At 40.1% G+C, this 24,565-nt stretch overlaps 1 protein-coding gene across 6 annotated transcripts in view; it reads right to left on the minus strand.

The window, feature by feature from the left end:
• Positions 1-24,565, minus strand: part of ZNF536 (zinc finger protein 536) — a 450,559-nt gene that overhangs the window by 351,743 nt on the left and 74,251 nt on the right. For all 6 annotated transcript variants that reach the window (XM_028740295.2, XM_028740289.2, XM_028740291.2 and 3 more), the window contains exon 2: positions 16,675-16,771. The gene's annotated coding sequence lies outside the window, so the exon portion shown is untranslated. The remainder of the gene's footprint in view (positions 1-16,674; positions 16,772-24,565) is intronic.

Raw genomic sequence — 24,565 nt, forward strand, 5'->3', positions numbered from 1 at the left:
AAGTTTTCTCACAGCTGTGATACAATGTGGGGAAGCTGAGACTTATCTGTGGTGAAGGAGAGTTTGGATTTGATATCCCACTTTATCACTACCCGAAGGAGTCTCAAAGCGGCTAACATTCTCCTTTCCCTTCCTCCCCCACAACAAACACTCTGTGAGGTGAGTGGGGCTGAGAGACTTCAGAGAAGCGTGACTAGTCCAAGGTCACCCAGCAGCTGCATGTGGAGGAGCGGAGACGCGAACCCGGTTCCCCAGATTACGAATCTATCGCTCTTAACCACTACACCACACTGGTGTAATCAATAATATCCAGAAACAGTCTGTAGAAGACAAAGAGCTTTATAATATGGGCCCTCAACCAAAGAAAGCAGGTTTCAGAGAAAATGAACAGGAACATGTGGCCCATTGCATTTAGCTGAATTGTCACTGAGATTGTGATGTTTCAGACTCAAGTACTGGTAAGCATTACGGTACATTCAACAATCAGTAGCATTGTGGGTAGCGATGGGGGAGGAATTTGATTCAGTTCACACTTAAAGGTGAGCCTGCCTACTTCACAATTTCTGAAACAATAAGTGAACCAAAACACAGTTGTCCTTTGAAATTTGCATTCCTCTGAATTTTGCAATGCAGTTCTTCAACCATGTAATATATACAAAAATGTATATACTGTATGAAAGTGTACATAAAACTGCATATATTAGTGAATATAGCATTCAAAAAGGCATTATATTAGTGGAAGTTGGTTTCCAAAATATGTATATTTGGCAAACCTGCATTTAAAAGTGTGGATATTCAGAGAAATTTGTGCTAAAATACCAATGAATTTTCATGATGACTTTTTAAAAAAAAACTGATGTGGAAATTTGGTGAACTTGAAAAATTAAAATCAGATTTGTTCAGCCCTAGTGTTGGGTGAAAAGAAGCAGCAGCAATTTGACCTTGATTTCCTATCAAACTGAAATTGGGTTTCGCTGAAATTGAGATGCCTGATTTCATCCTTAGCCTTGAGCTGCCATATAAATAGGAGGCCCCAGTACTGCACTGATGGGAGGCATTTCCTTCACACTAAAACAAGATACACCCTAAGAAGAATAAGTGAAACAATAATATCTCCAGCAATTATTTACACCTGGTGTGGGGAACTCTGGGTCCTCTAGATCAGTGTTCCCCAACCTCCAGCTGTTTTTGGACTACAATTCCCATCATCCTTGATCACTGGTCTTGCTAGCGAGGGATGATGGGAGTTGTAGTCCAAAAACAGCTGGAGGCCCAAGGTTGGGGAACACTGCTCTAGATGCTTCTGAACCAGAACATGGTTCAGGAGAACAGCAAATTGGTAAAGGTGTATGCAAAAATTGTAGAGTTGTTTCTATTCATTCCACTGATTGACAGCTTACAGAATAATTACTTCTTAACTCTAAAGTAAGTAGGCCCAGCAAAGGGGCAGTAGGGCCCTTATAGGGCCAAGGAAGATGGCAGTTGCATTTTAGCAAAACATGAAGACACAAAGCTTCCCCACACCTGCTCTCCACCAGCATAAATAAAGAGAGCTGTTGGTATATAGTTACAGGTAGGTAGCTGTGTTGGTCTGCCGTAGTCGAAACAATTTTTTTTAAAAAAAAATCCTTCCAGTAGCACCTTAGAGACCAACTAAGTTTGTTATTGGTATGAGCTTTCGTGTGCATGTATCTGAAGAAGTGTGCATGCACACAAAAGCGCGTACCAATAACAAACTTAGTTGGTCTCTAAGGTGCTACTGGAAGGATTTTATTTTTAAAAAATTTTGTTGGTATATAGTGTAAGTGCAATTGGCTTTCATTGTCATTCAAGATGGCATTGGCCTTGCTTCTTCGGTGCCTGAATCTGAAACATTCACTTCTTCCTTTGTTTTCTCCCCTGGGCATTATATTGGTATTAAGAGGAAACTTCAGTTACAACAAGCCAGTAAAGGAGGGTGCAGGGGGAAGCAAATTCTATTGGCAGCCAGAAGTACATATGAATCCCATTTCATTCCTTTCTTCCACTCTGAATGAGCTCCGTTTTTGACACAGAAGGTGTCAGCCACTATAATCAAATTTAAAGAGGCAAGTGATGCTATATATTCACTGCTCCAGGAGGAGGGAGGGGAAAAAGGATATTCACAATACAGTCATAATGCCTATAAACCCATTATAGTTTAGCACTAAGTCCCAGAATTCAGCTCTGACCAACCTGTTTATGAGGAAAATGGCATTGTGAATGATACTTCCCCAATGATATGGTATGCACCTATAATTGACACCTATTTCTGTCTTTCAACAATTCAGATTTCCAAATCAGGATCATAACAAAACACAATGGCAATCTGAGAAATATCCTGCCTTGGTTTTTTTGTGGGTTTTTAAAAAGTGTGATAAGTAGAAACCTGCAGAGGGGAAAAGATGAAGGCTTGCTCCGCTTCCCTTATAATTGCAACCGAAAAAATGATTTACATAAGAGAATGAGTGATGCTGACATACCATCAATCCTGCTGCTTCCCCTTGTAAGTCTCAGAGAAGCTCAGTTTGCCAAATTCAAATGACCCGCAATGCCATTTTGTAACTATGAAGCCATGAAAGTCGTGTTGTGTAAAGCACTCCTCAGAGAAAATGGTGAAGGATGCTAATTTCTTTTTAGGGGGAAAAACTCACAAAAGTTTTATATCAAGGTTGAAAGCCTGATCATAACAAATAAAGGCCATGCAGCGCTGTTTGTTGTTTGTTTGTTTGTTTGTTTGTTTGTTTGTTTGTTTAGTATATCGCTCTTCATCTGAAGCTCATGAGACATAAAAATACAAAATGAGAATTCAAAATGCATAATAAAACAAAAAGAAAAATAAACCATAACCACGCTCCCTCATATGCGTTTAAAAGGCCATAGAATACTTAATCAGCCAAAGGCCTGATTATAGAGAAACATTATTGCCTGGTGCTTAAAAATATGTAATGAAGGCACCAGACAAGCCTCCCTGGGGAGAGCATTCCACAAACAGGGAGCCACCACAGAAAAGACCCATTCTCATGTTACTACCCTCCAGAACTCTCATGGAGGGCCTCAGATGATGGTTGCAGGGTCAGGGTTGTTCATATGGGGAGAGGTAGTTCCTGCCACACCTGCAGATGAAAGGGAGAACTAGATTTGACATCAGCATATTGCCGACAATGTACTCTAAAACTCTGGATGACTCCACACAGCTGTTTCATGTAGATGTTAAACAGCATGGGGGATAAAATTGAATCCTGAGGAACCCCACATTGAAGGCTCCACAGGGCCAAGGAGCACTCCCCAAGCCTCTCTGTCTGGCAATGGCCATCCAAGGAGGACCAGAACCACGGCAAAGCAGTGCCACCCACCCCCAACTCAAACAGCCGCTCCAGAAGGATATAATATATGGTATTTCAATATGGTATTGAAAGCCACAGAGAGGTTGAAAAGAATTAACTGGGGCATATTTCCCCTGTCTCTCTCCCAACAGATATCATCATACAGGGAGGCCGAAGCAGTTTCTGTGCCAAAACCAGGCCAAAAGCCCAATTGAAATGGATCTCGAAAATCAGTTTCCTCCAAGAGCACCTGGCCTTTGATGCTAACCTTTTCAGGTAACACAGACATCCGGTACACCACACTGAGTCAAGCACAGAAAAGGTCTAAGGTGGCATAGTTTTTTTCATGACTTTCGTCCCATTTGCACTGTACATTTAAATGGTATTGTACCACTTTAAAAAGTCATAGCTTCCCCCAAAGAATCCTAGGAAGTATAGTTTATTAAGGGTGTTGAGAGTTGTTAGAAGATCCCAATTTCCTTAGATAATTATTCCCAGGGAGTTCCCAGGGAAGAGGGAATTGTAGCTCTGTAAGGAGAATGCTAGGATAGTGAGCCTGCAGCCATCCTGATGTTGTTGGATTCCAGCTCCCATCAGCCCCAGCCAGCATGGCCAATGATAAGGGAGAATGGAAGTTGGAGTCTAACAACCTTTGAAAGGCCGCAGTTGCCTTACCTCTGACCTAATGCACTTGCCACGTCCACAAATGGGATAGGTAAATTGTTAGCACTTTTCCTTGTATTCCTTACTAGTGGACTATTTCAAATGTTTTTCCCCTAAGTGATAGTTTCCACCTCTGCCTTTCCACATGAGAACTGATAGTTCTGTGTGAATATTCCTCCTCACTCTAGCCTGGCATTTCACATGCCTCTGTTTATTTACTGTACAATATATTTAAAGCTTTCTGGCAATACATACAGACTTCTCGCATGCTCTTTAATATTAGCATCTGTCAATCAAAACAGAAAGCACCAAATAAAAACATTGTGTTATATGTTAAGTTATAGTTCGTTTCTGTGCTGCCTATAGGCCACAAAGATCCTTCAGTTGCAGAAATTAAGTCGTTCCAAGTTACCAGGTGGAGAGAGAGAGAGCTTGGCAGAGAATTCCCACTTACTTCAATGGGTGCTCAAGACACAGATCATGTGCAGGATTCCGCTCTGAGCTGTTAATGCCTGGAACCTTCATAATTATTGAGTGTGTAATACAGGGATTGTAACAAGCCTCTTTTGCGAGCTGCCCTGGGCTTGTTCTCTGAGCCACATCAAGCACTAAGTTTAAACGAAACTGCTCCCAAGTTTCCTAAATGGTTTAATAAAACATATACTGACTGTAATATTCAGTTTATAGTAGAAAACTATCGCCCCTTGGTTTGAAAAATGACCTCCAGTTGGCAATTTCACTCTCAGCTTCATAGATTATAGTCCACTGTTGGTCATTTACTCAGTCCACAGAGCAATACTTTCACATAACAAGCTCAAACGGCAATCAGTATTTGTAGGCTGCTCCACAAACTGAGGATAATGCACCGCAACACATTCTATTATGCAACTAAACAAAAGGAATAACAACCTGGTGACTCTGACACAGAGAGAAAAGGAATGCTCATTCCCTTAATGCTGAGACATCCGGCGGGCGGGTTTGGAGGGTGGGGAGAGAATACATTTCTTTTGTATTTTTGCAGATTTCTGTTGCCTTTAATGTGTTCAATGCAAAATAAAAAGTCTCTAATTCGATTCTCTTTTCACTAATGACATTTGGCTTTGTATCATCTTAAGTCTATTCTTATTTTAATACACTACAGCAAAAGCTAGATCCTATTAGAGCTGATCAAATTTAAGGAAATTAGTGAGATACCCTAAAGTTATAAAATCTCGATCGTAATAATGGATTCAGGGCTCAGCGCTGAACAGGCACTTTCAAAAACTGCTCAACTACTCTTGGAAAGAGGAAGCGTTCAAGTCTGGGGCTGTGTTCTACATCTGTTCCTACATGGTTTCAATATCAGAAGGCACCTCTGAAAAACCAGGTTCTTCTTTAGAGAGACCTAAAATAGGGCAGACATAAGCATATGTGGTGAATTCTTGGAACTATAAAATTGGGAGATCTGCATTTCACTTCAGGTTGTTCAGGAATCTGGAAAAAGTATTGTGCAAGTGAAGCCCACCAAATACACACATGCAATATAGCAGGTAGTTATCCTCTCTAGCTATCCCTACAGGCAGAGTAGGGCTTACAAGATGAAGACACATGCAGAAAGCTGCCTTCTGCTGAGTCTATCTAGATGTATACACCAGGGGTAGAAAACATTTTTCTGGCTAAGGGCATATTATCCCTCTGGAAAGCTGTTGGCATCTGTCTTCCAGTAGTGAGTGGCCTAGATGATACATAATCACACATAGAAAGAGAGCGTCTTCCTAAGAAAACAGGGAGATATATTTAAGCTTCCCACCACCCTTTATCTGTTCTAACTGCAAAGGGCATCAGGAACACGAATTCCCACAGAAGAATACAAATAAGGACAGTGTACAGCTAAACTGCAAGCCCTGTCACAGCCATTAAAGCAGTTGGAGCACATAATGCAAATCCTGACCCAACTGCACTGCCTACCAATTAGTTTACAGGCCCAATTCAAAGAGCTGGTTTGGACCTATAAAGCCTTAAATGGCTCAGGACTGCAATACCTCAAGGACCGCCTCTCCCTATATGAACTGACCCCCCACCCTGCAATCATAATCTGAGGCAGTTCTTCATGTGCCCCCAACATAGGAGGTCCTGAGAGTGGCAACACAAAAACAGGCCTTTTCTGAGGTGGCTCCCTGCTTGTGGAAGGGTGTCCCCAGGGAGGCTAGTCTGGCACCTTTGTTGCATATCTTTAGGCCCCAGCTGAAAACACTCCTCTTCTCTCAGACCTTTGGCTAATTAAACAAGCTATGGCCTTTTAAACGGTGTGTGTGTGTGTGTGTGTGTGTGTGTGTGTGTGTGTGTGTGTTAGCGGGGGGGCTTGTTTTGTTTTTTGTTACTATGGTACGTAACACAAAAATGCAGCTGCAAAATGTGTGGACTCCTTTTTTTCCATATTTGCAGGGAACACATGTCTGTTGAGACATTCCCCCTCCTCATCTTTGGTGTTCTTGCAGAAGACATCTGGGCTGCATACTGAGTGTTTCCCATCTTGGAGAGGTTGCCATATTTTGAAGAGCAAAAAAAAGAGGACACATTTGCTGACTTCTACGTTTAGATCACTAAGATGACTCTAACCATGAAAAAGGACCTGTCCTGGAAAAAGAGGACATGTGGCAACCCATCTCTCTACACTTTCAGATACTGTAAAGGTATTTTCCTCACCAGTAGTGTCTGGAGCTCTGCCACTGAACTACAATGTATAACTGCTTGCTACTTTGGTCCTTGCATTTTAGCAACATGCAGGTGCTAAACAGAGTGACTTAGTTACTTCCTAAAAGCAGGTCAAAAGTAAAATTAGATGGCATGGCTTAATAAAGGTGTAAAATCACCAATCAAATCAGTATTCTTGTTTGCACTCTGCTTATACCATAGACAGCCTGCACCACCCCATGCACAGGCTCAGTAAATGGTGGGCTAGGAACCTTTAATTTCTTCTGTCTGAAACATCCTCCCTAAGTCTTTGGTTTAAGGCCTTGTATTTGCCTTGCATATCTGATTTGAGTTTCATCCCTAAGTCAATTTAAAGTTTGGATTATAGGATGATTCAGTATTTATAGCAAAAGAGGATGACCCTTTATGTGAAAATTCAGCACTGGATTTACATGCTTGTCTCATTAATACTATTGGGCAAATTAGATGATACAATTTTATGATTTAGGAAAAGAGCCTTTTAGTTTGAGAAGTAGCAATTTCCTTTTTAAAAAACATCTTTCATTTTTAAAGCAATAAAAAGTGTCATATATGTCCCATACCATAATGGATTAATTAAGGAATATTATGTTTATCCTAAGTCCTGACCAAGTTGTAGATCTTCATAACTCACTCATAAAAATTAATGCATTTTCCAACCTTCCGTAATGATATACCACCTATTTTCTTTGCCATACCTGTTCAGAATAAATTGTTCCAAATTGGATTATTCTGAGGCACAGCAAGCAGTATTAAGAAAATTACATTGTTATTTTACAAATTCACGGAACCATGCACCAAAATCTTAATCTTCTCACTATGTGTTTGAACTGTCATGTTACTCCCACTATTAGGATATAATGCTGGTATTGACATACCTACTTTTTCTTCAAATCTAATACAAGGCACACACACACTGCCCTCTGCACCAAGCTTTGGTGTGTTTATCATATATATATATATATATATATATATATATATATATATATATGCAGGTTTTGGAGGCTATACACATTGGAGGCTATACACCATACCTCCTCTACAGTATTTATAGGAACTCAAACACTGAGATCCTGCTCTGTTCCAGTAACAAGAAGCCGAAAGCACCAGCCTGAAGATGACGAGTGAGACCTCGTCGAAACGTCGCCTAGACACCCCAACTTTTACACGGGAAGATACCCGAGGACACCAAAACCTGCATTCCTGTACCCGTGAAAATCTACGAAAGCATATATATATATATATATATATATATATATATATATATATATATATAAATATTTGCTATTGACTGTTCATGCAGGCAGTACAAAAATCTGCATGCAGTGGCTCATTAAACCCTCAAATTTCCAAATTGACAGGCAAAAAATAAAATAAATCCCCCAAATAATAATGTACAGATGTTCCTTATTTAAATTAGCTGTTTGGCATTTAATGCTGCCAATCTCATATGTGATCAAGTTTGTGAATTTCCAGGTATTCTACATTTTGCAGCAGGGTTATTTACCCTCCAGTTGGATTATCATTCCAGATGATTGAAATAGATAATTGTTCAATAAACAGCAAATGTTAGGTGGCTGGGGTTATCTAAGGGCTTCAAATGGCCAGTTATATTTTTATTACTCATTAACAGCATCCTTTTCTTCTGCTGCTAATATTGGTTCCTTCCTTTTGTACTTTAATCTACAATATCGCCTCAAAAGTAATTTGCTTTTAGTTATCATTTGCAAAGTAATCCTATTCTCAAATATAAAATAGAAATCTTATTCTCAAATCTTTTCACAGGCAGAATCTCTAGCTAATTCACTATATTGTGTGAGTTTGGGTGATGTATTCACTTGGCATGTCTCCCCTCACTTCCATTACTATCAGGAACCAGCAGCTGACTTATCTGTGAAAAAATAGTGCCCTGCAGTTAGAGGAGGCTGGTTCATAAGGGTAAATGGGACTCTGCCCCACAAACCCCAGTCTGCCTTCTTACCTACATTAAATCAGAGGGCAGTGTTGCCTGTCATTGGCTCTAGACTCCATCTGTCATTGGCTCTGGTTCCTAAAACTGTAGGTATCCCTTCCTTCTGCCCCACCAGCCTCAATGGGCACCAGCAACCACAGCTTTTACTGAAAGTATGCAAATCGGCAGTAGCACAGTTTAGGTTCACTGGAGGTCCCCATACATTTAGAAATACATATCTTTGATTTAGTCCATAATGTAGTAGACCAGCCCTGCTGCGTTTGTGGACCTACAGCTCATTCTTCTGAGATCACTTGTACAGTAATCTCTGTGCATATGGAAAACTGATTAGGACTCCTTTCAAATGTGTTTGTGGGAGGGAAATGCTATTGGTTTGCTTTGTTTTTGTTATCATTCTTGTTTCTATTTTGTATTTGTATTCCGTATTTCTGTGCTGTGAAGCACCCTGAGATCTTTGGATGAAGGATGGTATACAAATGTAATAAATAATAATAATCTGAGCTCTGAACCAACATACCCTCCAACCTTTGTCCGATGAAAATAGGCAAAAGCAGGACATCCCAGGATCAAATCAGAAACCGGGATGGTTTCTTTAAATCCAGGACCGTCCGTGGAAAATAGGGACACTTGGAGACTCTGGAACAAGTAGAATTAGGCCTTGATACAGGATGGTGTTGTCACTAAGCCCATGGTGCACTGAAGGGAGAATGTCAAGAGAATCTCAAGCCCAAAGGCCAGAAGTGGCCGTCCAGGCCTTTCTGCTGGGGAATTTCTCCAAGTCACATCCCCTTTGCAGACAATCCCCTTACCATGCCTCCTGCACTCTCCTTGAGGGTTTTTGCCTGGCTGCAATGCATCCTTAAACTCCAGTTATCCTTCTTGCTTGCCTGCTGCCTCTCTCCCATGTCTGGTAAACAGCATAAATAGGGCAGGGAGTGAGGTGGAGGGAACCCCATTCATCACACAAATGTTGTAGCATGGGCTGATGCATCTAGGTTCTACAGCACAGTGCTATGATGCAGCAAGGCTTGGAGGTCTAATCTGGATTCATTTCAGAGCGGCCTCACCTCAAAGAAAGTTTGGGATCTGTTTATTTATTATTTATTCTACTTAAAAATGTTTGTATACCTCAATTTATTTATTTTTTAAAAAAATACCAAAGCTGTTTATGACAATTATATCTATACAATAAAAATCACATAAATTTTTTAAATCACAGATCATCAGCTAACTATTACAGATGTTTTCTTAATTGTCTGCATAAGCCTAGCGGCATGGAAAAATATTCAGCAAAAACATTTAAAGAAAGCACCTGCTGAATCTCTATTGGAAGAGTATTTATTCCACAGGACTGGGTCAACAACACTAAAAGCTTGGTTTCACGTCAATATGAAATGAGCCTCATCCACGCAGGGGATGATCAACGGTGCTCCTGCAGATGATCTCAGTGACTGAGTTGGGATATAAGGGTTCAGGGATCAGGCAGTACCCTGGACCTCAGTTGTTCAGGGCTTTGTAAATTAATACAGCTCAATTAATACAATCTGAAATGGATCAGCATGGGCCCAAACTGAAAATTCATTGTACCTTCTACCCCACTTCTCTGTGCACACATTGGTTTGTGCAATTATATCTGAAATTCTCATGGAGTTTCTGTTATTCAGAAAATAATCTGCACACAATCTCTGTTTGTGAAGACACTTCCCCACCCTGAACATGAAAAAGAAATTCCTACACATTTGGACCTAGATTAATACAGAAGAAGAAGAAGCCTTCTTGAAGCGGAACACTTTGCATCCCACCACCCACATTCAAATGCACAGCTATCATTAGCTATTATTTTATACAAGAGTGCCTTTAGGGACAGGAAGTCTTTAGAAATAAGATATTCAAAATAGTATATGGATTTCTATATTTTGTTAAATTTAAAATCCAGTCCAACAAAAACAGCTTTCATCTTCCTTAGCACGCCGTAGCCAACATTCTCTGCCTACAACTCAGATTATCATTGTTTCCATTGTATAACATGAACTGACCCAGAAAACTAAAAGGATAAGGAGCCGGGGGGAGGGGGGCTTGGTTTATACTGTAGCCAAAAGTTCACAAACAACACAGTTGGTGTATCACATAGCAACCACTTCGTGCCTATTATTAAAATACAGCTGTGGCATTGGGGGAAAATGCTGCTCACAGATTAAAAAGCAGAACTGTGATGATGTGTCTTTTAGGTTTATATATCAATCCATGTCCTTTTGCCCTGATTAGCTTTGACATGATCAGTTACTCATATAATCCACATAGATAAATAAAAAATTTCTCAAACAGGACACTGTCCATTTGCAGGTTTCCATCAAAGTTTAGAGTCACACAGGTAATTATTATCTTATGCATGAGAGACAAGAAAAATGGGTAACATTCGGTTGGTTAGTCATGTATATCTCCCACCTGCATATTGTTTTCCCTTCCCTTTTTCTTATAACCATCTCCAGTTTAGTCTAACACAACACAGTCCTCTAAGAACAAAAGAAGAGGCCAGCTGGATCAAGCCAATGGCCCATCTAGTCCAGCATCCAGTGGCCAACCAGATGCCTGTGGGAAACCAGCAAGCAGGATTCAAGCACAAGAGCACCCTCTCCTCCTGCAGCTTCCAGCAACTAATATTCAGAAGCACTGATGCCTCCAACTGTGGCAGCAGAGCACAGCCATCATGGCTAGTAGCCACTGAGAGCCCTCTCCTCCAGGAATTTGTCTAATCCTCTTTTAAAGCCTTCTAGGTTGGTGGCCACCACTGCCTCCTGTGACAATGAATTAATTCCATGACTCCAGTCAAATTCAGCTGTGCAGCTATACCTGTGTTGTATTTATTCAAAGAAGCAGTCCTCGGTAGCTCAGGGAGGGGGGAACACTCCCAAACCCCAATGCTTAGGAGTCATGCCAAAGTGGAGACCACCCACTCTTACCTGGATACCCTGTCTACTCTAACACCAGATGCAAGGTATGGGACTAGAAAACCCTCCCTTGATTTTAAATGGGTAGGGTAGAAAAGGCTGGTGTGGTAGGCAGCTCTTGCAAACAGGAAATAGTAAAGAAAATAATTACCAAAGACAGAATTTAGGGCAGGCCTCAAACATAGAAATTACCAAGCAAAACTCAAAATGGACCTCAAGGAACTGTAGAAAGAGATGAAAAGGAAGATATATGCCACCCCAGTGATACGCAGCATCCTACGCTATATTTGAGGGCTTCGTTTGAAAAATCTCTCAATTACAGTAATTGTTCCATTACATGTCATGTTGGGAATGATTAGCTCAAGCTTCTCTCTATGATTCTTACACAACAGTGCACACAAGTAGGTGTGCAACATTTCCCTTTTGTTTGATATATCATTTTGCAGCAAAGAGGTTCTTCATATTATTTTCTCAGCTAACCATGTGTTGCCTTAAGGAAGTAATGTAAAAAAAGGCAATACCACCTACAGTAAATAAAAAGTGCCTAGTGGATCGAAGAATCGAAAAATGCAAATGTCAATGTAGTTCCCAAGGCACCTCTTTGGAAGACTCACCCTAATCCAAGGAGGGTGTTTGTGCTGCTTCCGTCTTCTGTCAAAGCAGAGTGAAGTGATGAGGAGTTGTAATAGTAGTATTACTATCATCATTCCTCCGCCCTTCACCCTGAGGTCTCAGGGCAGATTACAACATCAAAATACAATATTAAAAACGGCCTACAATCACAAAATAACAATGGGTCTACAAATATACACCTCAGGTGTCAAAAGCTAGGGCAAAGAGATGCATCTTCAGCATTCTCCAGAAGCTGTATAATGAAGGTGCCAGATGCACCTCTGTGGGGAGGCAGTTCCACAGCTTAGGGGCCACCACGGAGAAGGTAGTATCCTGGACCACCACACAGCCCAGTCTCTGAGGGTGGAGGAACTACCAAGAGGGCCCTCTCTGCTGATCTCAGTACCCAAGAGGGTCTGCAGGGAAGGAGGCAGCTTTTCAGATATCTGGGGGCCTAAGCCATTTAAGTAGATGAGGGTCTGGAAGGTACGGAATCCAAAATAGGAATTCAGAAGTAGGAAGGTTGTGTTGATGATTAGGCATTAAGTATGGGGATGTTTCCAACCCTGATGTGAAAGGGAACTGGGGCAGACAGCTGGTAAAATGTACGTTCATTCTACATGAATTCTATCTGCCTTTATGGAGGTCCCATGGGGATTCTTTCTTTTAATCCACACTTCAATACCATTAAATATCACCCTGAAGTTTACACAGATAAGGAGCTATTTTGTCAACATGTAGTATTAATAGTTCTCCAACATGCCAAGTACTTTACATTTTTCCCCTCTGTGATTTTCACAATAGCCTACAGATAGGTCAATATGGTTGTTGGCCATGACCTAGAACCTGTGTCCCAACACTCTTATATTCTATATGGAAATCTCTCTCTGAGAGAAACATTCTCGCTCACCCGATAAACATGTGGTTATGAAGAGATTTGAACATAGTTAACTACCTGTTTTTAAATTGTATTTTATTTGTGTTTTTATTTTCTGTAAACCACTTAAAGGTTTTACTGCAGTCAAGCGGTATCTAAATACTGCTAAATACAATAAATGAAAACTCTCGAAATCAGTGGCTTTGTTTGCACATAACAGTAAGCCATATTCTGGGAGTGGGGGATTCTTGTCTTACCAGAAAAGAGCAGCAGTCTGGTGCACACACTCAATTGTGCCCGCTCTGCTGCTCATTAGCAGTAAACTATTCCTTGTTTCAGACAATGGGTTACCCTTATGTGTGAACCAGCTCATTGTTTCTTGGTGTGTGTGCACATGAGTGCTCATCTGAATACATACATGTGAGTCACAACATCCATAAGAACATCTTGCCTATCACAGCATGAACCTGTGTATGATAACGGTTTCATTTGTTACACATATATTAAGATGTGTTGTGTGTTTGTTTGTTTGTTTGTTTGTTTGTTTGTTTTTAGCTTTAAAATACTTCTCTGTCAAAAGAACTTCCCAGACAGGCATCCGAAGTCCAGAATATCCCTTACATTTTGAAACCTGTTTTTAATTACCCATTCAAACCTAAAGAGAAATAACGGTAGCATTTCAACTATCAACATTTATCCTTTGAAAATCTAGTTAAATTATCTTAAGCAAATGTGTGTGTTTTTGTTTTTTTTTTAGAAAAAAAGAGGGGGGGGATCTTTAATGAAGAAGATATACCACCTCCAGTATTTTTCCCTGTGTGTCAAAGGATTCACCTAACAAATCATAATCCACAAAGGTACAACCTTCCCCCACTGAGGCAAAATGCATACAAAAAAAAAGGATTGCTATGGCAAAGAATTGTGAATTTCATTAAATATGTTAACGGGGGGAAAATTCAGCTTTGAAAAATAGTAATCCTGTCTTTCAACAAAAATATTATAGGAAGCTATGAATTTGGTAGATCTGAATAGGCTGTTGGTACATGTTTTACTAAGGTAATATAATGGCACACTATTATTAGATCACATTAATCATTACTATGCCAAAGGCAGTGACAGCCCCACTGAAAAGGATTGAAAGGGTTGGTAATGGATATAAATTACCCATTGTGTGATAAAAGGATTTTTACTAAGAAGGTAAGAATAAAACAGCAAATTTCTAATATAACTGTTGTGGGGAGAAAGAAAAAGGGGGAAACCAAAATAAAAGTAATCCTCTCTTGGTAATATCCACAAAAATCAAAAAGTAAGCACTTCTTGAAACAAGATAAAGTCACATTTTTTAAAAAAAGTATACTGTGTGAAATTAATTTCTTGGCATCTAATATCGCTATCAGTTTAAATGGTTTATGGGATGATCTCTAAGAAATATGGTCAAAACGAAAGGTAGATTTTGCTAATTACAAGTAAAGATAATTTTATGTATATACATTTCAGCACCTCAGCAGGATCAAATATGGACCTGCCGGGAACCCCAACATTATATGCTTGTTTTATGGGTCTGGCTCAATCGTCCCATTTTCTTTGTGCAAGAAAAGAAAACCACACAATAGCACCAAGTACTTAATTCTGTGTGCAACAGAGGCCTTTTCCAGGTAAAATATCTTATTTAAAAAAAATTTCATTATTATTAATACTAAGAGTGGGCATATTATGAGGTATGTGGCTAATCCACATATATATAATCCACATCAGCCTTGTTTACAGATTATTACATGTTCCTGCTGGGTTACAAACCTCAGCTAGGGCATGATTTGCCCACATTCTGTAATTATTCCAAAGTAAGTTTAAAAACTTAAGCCAGTGCTTCAAGAACCCCAATATGAATATTAACTATAAAAAAAGATAATGCATGTATTTTCATCCTACTCTTCTACCAAAATGCACCTTGAGTAGCTTTACTAATATGAGCAAAACCTGCTGGTTCTTTCTGAATTAACATAGGTGATTCTAAAATGAATTCGAGTTCCACCTCATAATTACTACAGACACCATTGCAGAATCTGAATTAGACACGAATTGGCCCCTGGCAAACTGAGGGTGTCATTAGGGTGCCCTGTCAGAGAGGCCTTGAGGCATTCCTAGGCATCTTGGCATTGTGGAGAATATAACTGAGAGGCTTATCCTGAGCCTTGGAGAAGGCTTGACTAGGATTGGGAGAAAAAAATTATCAGCCCATAAGCACCTATGGTGCGGAAATATCTAAGCATGCTCAGCAATGTCTTAGGAACAAAGCAAGCTGCCTTGTACCAGTTCAGATCATCAATCCATCTTGCTCAATATAGTTTACCCAGACTGGCAGGAGCTCTCCAGTGTTTCAAGCTGGAATTTATCCTAGCCCTACCTGGAGATGCTGGAAATTGAACCAGGTCCTTCTGCATATAAAAGCAGATTCCCTTCTCAGGTCCTGGAGAAGGCCACAGTATGAATAGATTAGGCTCTTCCTGCTGTCCCTCCCCCCTGATGATTCTGTGGAAAATACTGGTGGTGGGTCCCAGATCCAAGCAAAACCTCATGGAAGGTCCAGGGTGTCTTTCTTATATATTGAAGCTACAGCTTCTATGTGACTAAGAAACTCAAGCTAGCATGTCCAAGAGCACTCTAGCCTGAACAATACTTGTTGGCCCACATGACTGTGTGTGTTGCCATTCAAAGCCATATGGGTTAGCAAAGGGGAAGCAGAGAGGATATGATCCCTTGCTAGTCAGGTGTGAACCTGACCAAGTTTTCAGGTGCTGGCACACACCAACAGCATCATGATAGCTGTACACAGACCTAGGAGAGTCATAAGTGGGGCTAAACCCTTCACTGGATCATTGTTGTCCCTTGTATACTCTAAGCGTGGTGTCCAGAGATCACAATTTCAGTAGCACCCCCAGCTATGATAGTGATAGCCCAAGTTTACTCTGAGGCCCTACTTGAATTACAGTACTAACGTGTGAAGCATGGAGAACAACCCATTCCAGTGGGAAAGGACAGATTGTGGGCAACTCAAGGAGATGCTGACCAGCTGAGCAGTTGGGGGGGGGGGTGGAAACAGGCAGAAAAACTGACTGGCAGGAATGGGTTTCCAGAAGACAAGGGAAGGTGGAGGCAGGTATTTCAGGACCATGGAGAGAACCCAGTCACAAAACAAACAATTCCATCAGGCCTTCAGCCACCTGAGCCCATTAATGCTTCTTTGGCCTCACTGCCACTTCAAGGCTCCACCCTATGGGTAAGAAGTTCAGAGTCATAGAAAATGAGCCTTCCATCTAACCTGTGGTCCACCACTTAGTTTGTCTTCGGAAGTGGAAGAGTCAAAATGGATTTTGAGTTGAAGCTCAAATTTGACAATATGCAAGAAGATTTTATAATACTAAACCAGTTAATATATAATATTAAACCAGTTTTTCTTTCAATATACACGCACCATGCAAAGGTTCTAGGCATTAACTTGGGGACATTCATTCATAAAATAAGAGAGTCTTTTAAAGCACTTCTTACCAGGTTAGTCCAACATCAACAGATATTTCTCCTGGCTGTGGGATCTTCTCAGAGATGTGAGGTAAGTACTGAAGGTCAGGAATTGCAGAAACAATACCTGTGAGAAATTTAAAAATGCAAAGCCATTGTATTAAATCAAAATCAATTCTATCTAAAACAGAAGCTGTATCAGAAGTGTGCAAAATAAAGACCAAATCAAACTAGAACATAGACTTTGAGGAACTGATGGTTTGGTTCTTAGGAGCAGAATTCCTTCTATTGTATAGGGAAAATATATTCTCATATTACACCAATGAACTGGAATAAATTTTCCTGACCACTTCCCAAAACTAGGAGAAAATCATGGCAAGTGTAAGAGAAATGCAATTATTTGACAATGATATCCTAATCTCTCAGAGAAACTCATTTTTTAAAAAGTTCTATTCTACAAATAAGTTGTATATAAGTACGTGTCCAACCATGGATGGTTATAATTAATATACTTCATATGAAGAGAGAGCAATATCAGACATCATAACTAAGACACTGCCTTACTAAGTCTAACAAATTTAAGATTGTTACATTTAAAAAACAAGAAGAATTGACCCAAATATTTTTTTTAATAATAATTTCATTTTAGGATGTCTGCAGGCATTAAAGCCAAGCATCCTCATTATATTACTCCAGAGATTCCTCAGTGATCCCTGTTTACAAAATCAAAGGTTGTGATCAACATCAACTAAAGTAGCTGATTTGTTAAGCTACCAGCTGTCTGTAGGGTCGCTATAACCTCGGGACGTCAACTCACAAAAGCTTGCAAACAATTCATTACCAAGAAGGCTGCTTACATCACTTAGTAATCCCAATGACTTTATGTCCAATACATATTCAAATGTGCAAAAATGTTCTAAGAAAAGATCTGAAGCAGACTATTCAATCCTTACTCAACTCCAGAAAGCCTGAAGAACTAAGTTACAGGAAGTTGTAAACTGGAAAATCAACAGTTAGTACATTGAAGGAAAGCACAGCATACAAAGTACCGGTAAGTGCAAACCATAGGATCATTAAACTCCAAATATTACTATTAATTAAAAAGATTGCTATCCCATCCTTCCTCCCAAAAAAGCCAAGAGCAGCCAGGAGCATGTAGCATTTCTTGCTAGCAGCTTAACAGATGAATAGCCTAAAATTTAACATAAGTTTAAGTTGCAAGAGCCAGCCAGTCATCTAGTAATGAAAAAGAATACAAGCTTTACAACACACCCAATTTTGGGCACCAAGCAAGATTGGGTTCAGTTAGTACTTGGATGGGGGGGGGAAGAGTGCAACCTTTGTAGCACAATGTAAGACCAGCTGTATTCACCAGTGGTCCAACACCAGCCCCCAAATTGCAAAGAATTACTATTGACTTCAGCCAGACAGGTGAATAGCTGCTTTTGCATCACTGCTCCTGCCCACATCACCACAACAAAGCACAAGCTATGGCATAGTTTGGCACCCAACCACAGCATACCACCACTGATATAAACTCAAAATCTTAGGAGACCATAATTCAGATGGCAGGGCACAAAACAGCTTGTGCTCTTCACACACATAGGAAGCTGAGCACATTGCAAAACAATTACTATCTGTCTGGAACCCAAACACAGCTTTATGCGTAAGCACCAGTCTGGCAAACCAGAGGCAAGAGGAAACTGCTTGCAGGTGAGTGACCAGGCTGGTGGAGAGAAACAGAGGGTGATGTACCATCTCTGATTAGAAATGCCATGGATGTCTGAAGGCTTTCACCACTGTATGTGCTTTTCCAAATAAATACATTTAATCAATTAACTGCTTTGTACATTTTACATTTTCAAAGATAAAAGAGGCAAGAAAACCGACAAGTTATCTGTTACTTTTCACTACCATGAATATATATTTTTTCCCAATATAAAAAGTGTTTGGGGTGTAAAAACAAAACAAAACAAAGCATTACTGTTTTGAATGAGTCACCTTATTTACTCTGCTCCAAATACAAGATACAACTTGGCATGACAACTGCTAAGTGCAACTGAATCACTCTCAAAGTGAACCATTCATAGTGGGATCTGGTGTTAAACAGGGTGGTGTTATTGCCCCAAATCTATTCATTATTTTCATTGCCATGATCCTACACTTTGTCGAAGGGAAACTCCCCACTGGAGTAGAAATCATATATTGAACAGATGGAAAGCTCTTCAATGTGAGCAGGCTGAAAGCAAAGAGTAAGGTTACTGTCCTGACCAAACTGCGGGAGGTGGTGGAAGAAAGGAGTGCCTGGCGTGCTCTGGTCCATGGGGTCACGAAGAGTCGGACACGACTAAACGACTAAACAACAACAAGGTTACTGTAACTTTCATCATAGAGCTTCAGTATGCTGATGACAACATAGTGTGTGCACACTCAGAGGATGACCTCCAAACCATCCTAAATATCTTTGCAAAAGCTTACGAAAAGCTTGGCCTATCACTCAGCATCCAAAAAATCAAAGTGCTGCACCAACAAGTACAAAATAACCCCTCTGAAGTGCCACAGATCCAACTCAGTGGTCTAACGTTGGAAAATGTCAATCACTTCGCCTACCTAGGCAGTTATCTTTCCACAAGGGCTAACACTGATGCTGAAATCCAGCATCACCTGAGCTCTGCAAGTGCGGCTTTCTCCCAATTGAAGTGCAGAGTGTTTGAGGACTGGGACATTCGCAGGGAAACCAAAATGCTTATTTACAAAGCTATTGTACTACCAACCTTACTGTATGCTTGTGAAACATGGACCACTTATAAATGCCATCTTCAACTCCTTGAAAGATTCCATCAACGGTGTCTCCAAAAAAATTTACACATCACTTGGGAAGACAGGTGAACTATTATCAGTGTACTGGAAGAAGCAAAGATCACCAGTGTTGAAGCAATGATTCTTCAACATCAGCTTTGTTGGACTGGTCATGTTGTGCGGATGCCTGATGATAGTCTTCCAAAGCAACTACTCTATTCTGTACTTAAAAATGGAAAGTGTAATGCTGGTGGTCAACAGAAGAGGTTTAAGGACTGTCTCAAGGCAAATCTTTAAACATGTAGTATAAACACTGACAATGGAAACACAGGCCTGTGAGCACTCCAGTTGGAGAACAGCCTCTACCAAAGGTGTCATGAGCTTTAAGGACACTCAAACTCAGAACACAAGGGAGAAACGTGCTAAGAGGCAAATCCACACCATGATCAACTCCCATGTGGAAACCAATGTCCCCACTGTGGAAGGACATGTGGGTCCAGAATTGGCCTCCACAGTCACTTGTGGACTCATTGTTAAAACAGTGTTTATGGAAGACAATCTTACTCTGCTACAAGTGATCACCAAAGAAGAAGAAGCAACTGAATCCAAAACTGTATATATTTGATCCCGACTCATAGTTATTTCCAGTATGAAAAGTGACATAAAATCTGGTTTTCTGGAAGAGATGCTACCTCATATTCCTGCAAACGTGTTTCAAAAGGCAAGATGCCAGGTCATGTCTTGCAAAGGCTTCACTTTGAATTACATCCTATTCCCAAAGCACTCTTTATTTCTGACGATGCTGAGGATACCCAATTATGAAGTCGGTCTTGGTTTGATGGGCAGGGTTTTGACTTGCTCGTTTTTAATGACAACAGTGTGATTTACCCAAAATCCATCTTTTTACCTGCTGGTGTTAGTTTCTCTTCGTCATGAAAAATTAACAGCAGCCCTGATGGATCAGACCAAAGACCCATCTGGTCTCCCATCCTGCTTCCAACAATGACATGCAGAGTGTTGAAGCAAAAGGATTGTGAGAGGATAAAGAGGAATAACCCCACCCCAAATCCATAATTACCACCCTCAGCTCATTGTAGAAAAGGTGAAATACAATTATAATTCATAATTATAGCTGTCCCCATTGTTTTTCTCCTCACGATGCATATTCAAAGGCGTACTACCTCTAGAGCTGGGCTTTTCATTTAGTTAGCATGGCTAATAGCAATCAATAATCTTGCATTCATGAAAGAATGATCAGATAGTCCAAGATTAAAATAAAGTTATTAGGATACTAGTCATTTTATTTATATAGCAGAGAACTGAGGGCACTGGACACTTCAACTAGGTAGTTTGAACACAACCTGCAGAAGGTTCTCTGATGCTCCTGAACTCAACAGGATAATTCTCCCTTTGTAATCACAACAACAATAGTAATACAATCCTGTTTGGTGCTAAGCCCCTGCTTTGTGCAGCACTCTTACCAACCAGCTGGCTGGGCAAGCCCTGGCCTTTTGGTCAAGCCCCACCTTTACATGTATGACATCAGGATTGGCCCATGGGCTGGAGGTTCCCCACCCCTAATCTAGAGATACAAAAATTAATCTCAGGAGCTATTGCCTTGCCTCAGGTAACAGTGCAACCCTGTAAAAAGCTGAAGGCAGTCCTGAACACAAAATGTAAATGAATGTTAACGTACTGTAAAATAAACACCAGAAATACACGGAATAATGAGAAACATGGTAAGGCTGAATTAAAGTGCAGAAGGAGAAGCAGCCACACCGAAGTGCTGGTGTTAGTTGGCAACTTTGTTATTGTTGAGTTTGAGACTGGGGAAATGAAAAGAAAAAGTGATATTCATTGGCATGAAATCATCTTTTTTTTTTAAATGGGGGCTTCTGTGACATTTGTCTTTCCTGCAATTGATCAATGTTGGGATGAAAAAAGAAGCATTAGATTATTGTAATGAACACTGCAACTTCCCACATGGCCTTGATACTGATCAGCAACTTGTGAATGCATGCACAGGGTCTTGCATTGGGGGCATTTATTTCTGGGTGTGTGTTTTTTTTCCCGCATGTTACATTGGTCACATTATATTGTCCACACATAATTTGCCAGAAAGGCTTTTCAACACAGTTTCCAATAACCATTACGATACATTTGACACTTGCCCATGAAACGTTAGCTCTGAATGCCAATTGCAGATGGAGAAAAATTGATTCATACTCTTATAGAAAACAAATATCCAAGTTACAGATAAATTCTTGATGTTGTAAAACTGTTACATTAGTCACATCTTTTAAAACGCAATTAAGAATGAAGCATCTAAACTTCCTATGGCATACTTCTGGGTTACCAGTATATGTTAACTGAACCTAAATGATTTTAACTGAAACACAAAATATTATGTAAAGAAGTTTACAAATGTTACATTGGTCAGCATAGAACTACCCTATAACATTGTTATATAACAACAGGAAGGGTTTTTTTTCTTTTCTTTTAAAAGCTAATCTGTTGTGGTAGTTGCTTTTAAGATTACTGTAGCAGGGGGAGGGGACATTTTTATTTGGCCCCCTTACCCTGTTGATTCCTGAACTCACATGTAGTTCCCTATATTCCCCCCTCAATGCTTTGTTCTTAAGGCTGAAATGCCCTGTCACTTTAGTTTCTCTCAATTCTAGTAAGAGGGTCCAATTTCAAGAGGGATATATCTGTCCAGCTTGCTCATGACAGAATGCAAACATCAGCAAGTGTGAACTAGATTCTAAGTAGATTCCAATTAGAAGTGATTAAAGGGATTAAGTGCTATGTAGCTTTCTTTGGGAGCACAGAAGTCTAATTCAGTTTAAGCCTGGTTAAATCTACACTTTTAGTTTCTTTTTCTCTCCTTTTGTCTCTCCATTTGAACCTACATGTTTGGTTTAAAGGTTTTCCATTTTTGATCTCCTGGCATGAAGGTTCTCCAAAAGCAGGCAAGAATTATTGCAACTTGAAGGATCCATGTGGCAAGTATGTCTCTGTATTATGCCTCTGTGAAGCCATGTTTCCCTTTGAATAATGAAGGCTGAGAACCAGACATAAGTGATGCTGTGCCTTCTGTTTCATTTAACTGAACTAAGGCTATGTAAAACCTCTTCTTTACTTGCACAGATATTTCCACTTTCCCACACACCGGGTTGTATCCAATGCAGCGCTAAGTCAAAGTCACTCCAGCAGAGAGTTTGCGCAATCTGTTGCACAATGAATTCCCACCAGGACAACTGTTGCATTGGATTCCTCTGTGGTGCAATGTTAAAACTCATCCTAGCACAAAAGCCCTTGCACTTCTGGACAGAGAATGTTGGATACAGGATAATGGAATTACGTGTTCATTCAAAATACTTATCCTCAGAAGGATTTTCAGTTAAATTCACTGTTTCACCCTGAATTTGTACGATCTGCTATCGTGAATCATGTTTTCCATTAAACTGCACAGGTGCCATCTGCATGTGAAATTGGCTTATTTCTGAAAAAATATTCTCATTCACAAACAGAGAGGCAGCAGTATAAATGAATGCACATTTTATTCTTGTTGCACTTCACATATGGAAGTAACTTAATGGTGCAAATTAACATCAAAATTCTCTGCATGTATACTCAGAAGTGGTCCCACCTACTTCCAATAAGGCTTATTCCCTAGTGAATGTATTTGTGATTGAAGCGTACATCACAACTTTTACATATAGATTTGGTGATAATGGATTGTATCCAACAAAGTGTTAACTCAAATCAATGAACCTACATGTCCATTACCTTAAAATGGTCTGCTCTCAATAGGACTAGCATTTCAGAAAACCCAATGTTCACAAACTTGCTGTATCTTTGGGGCATTATCCTCAAGACTGAATAAATGGTCTTCACTTCAGAATCTGAGATCACAGGTATTCACAGAATCCATAACTTAAACGGAAATACCTCTTAAGTATTTATTTGAAGATAAATACAATCTATATTGTGAAAAACAAAAACAGAGTAATAAGTTGCTTCTTTGCAGGAGATGTTATTGTCCCAAACAGGTCCTTAGTAACCATAGAACAGAATTATTTATTATTTTGTTGCCATAATATTTACAAGGCTGTCTTTAATAATAAAAAAGGAATGCAAAAAAAGAAAAATAAGATTTTATTCAAAAACACATGACTTGAAATTTTTTATCAATGATTCTCAAGGAGCTTTGACTAAGGTGATTTGTAAATTCCAATAATAGATGGAACAGAATGAGACCTCATCCATCATATATATATATATATATATATATATATATGCTTTCGTAGATTTTCACGGGTACAGGAATGCAGGTTTTGGTGTCCTCGGGTGTCTTCCCGTGTAAAAGATGGGGTGTCTAGGCGACGTTTCGACGAGGTCTCACTCGTCATCTTCAGGCTGGTGCTTTCGGCTTCTTGTTACTGGAACAGAGCAGGATCTCAGTGTTTGAGTTCCTATAAATACTGTTGAGGAGGTGTGGTGTATAGCCTCCAATGTTCTGGGCAGAGAGGAAGTTCCCAGGCTAGTGTGCCTTTTCTTCTTTTGTTCCTTAATTACTTGAGGGATATCTTGAGTGATTTCTTGAGTGATATCCTGAGTACCACTTAGGTGGGTCATTAGGTGTGGATTAGTTGCTGAGGCCTTTGTGTCTTGACCTCTTGAACTTTGTGAAGAGTTTTTCTGAGAAGATGGCTGTACTGCACTTAGTTGTGCTCTGGCTTGGCTTCGTGTATAGGGGCGAGCTGTGGTTTTGTGGCCTGTGCCAGCCAGATCTGTGTAGGGATTGCAGGGGGGTGCAGCATCCGGAGGTGCCACCATGGTTTGGCTACTGGATGGTGTCTGTAATTTATCTGTGGAGAGGGTCTGGGTTTGGATCTGGTGTGGTTGATTGGAGATGGCGTTCTGTGTGCCTCTGGCTCTGGTGTCAGTTTTTGTGGGGAGGGCTAATTTCCAGATGTCTGGCAAGCGGGATGTGTCGTCACGCTTGTTCATGTTGTGAGGGTGTTTCTCTATCTCGATGGCTTCCATGATTATTCTCTTGTGGTGATGTTCCATGTTAAAGAGCAATTTGGAATCTGCAAAATTAATTTCGTGTCCT

This window comes from Podarcis muralis, chromosome 7, assembly GCF_964188315.1.
Source record: "Podarcis muralis chromosome 7, rPodMur119.hap1.1, whole genome shotgun sequence".
NCBI lineage: Eukaryota > Metazoa > Chordata > Lepidosauria > Squamata > Lacertidae > Podarcis > Podarcis muralis.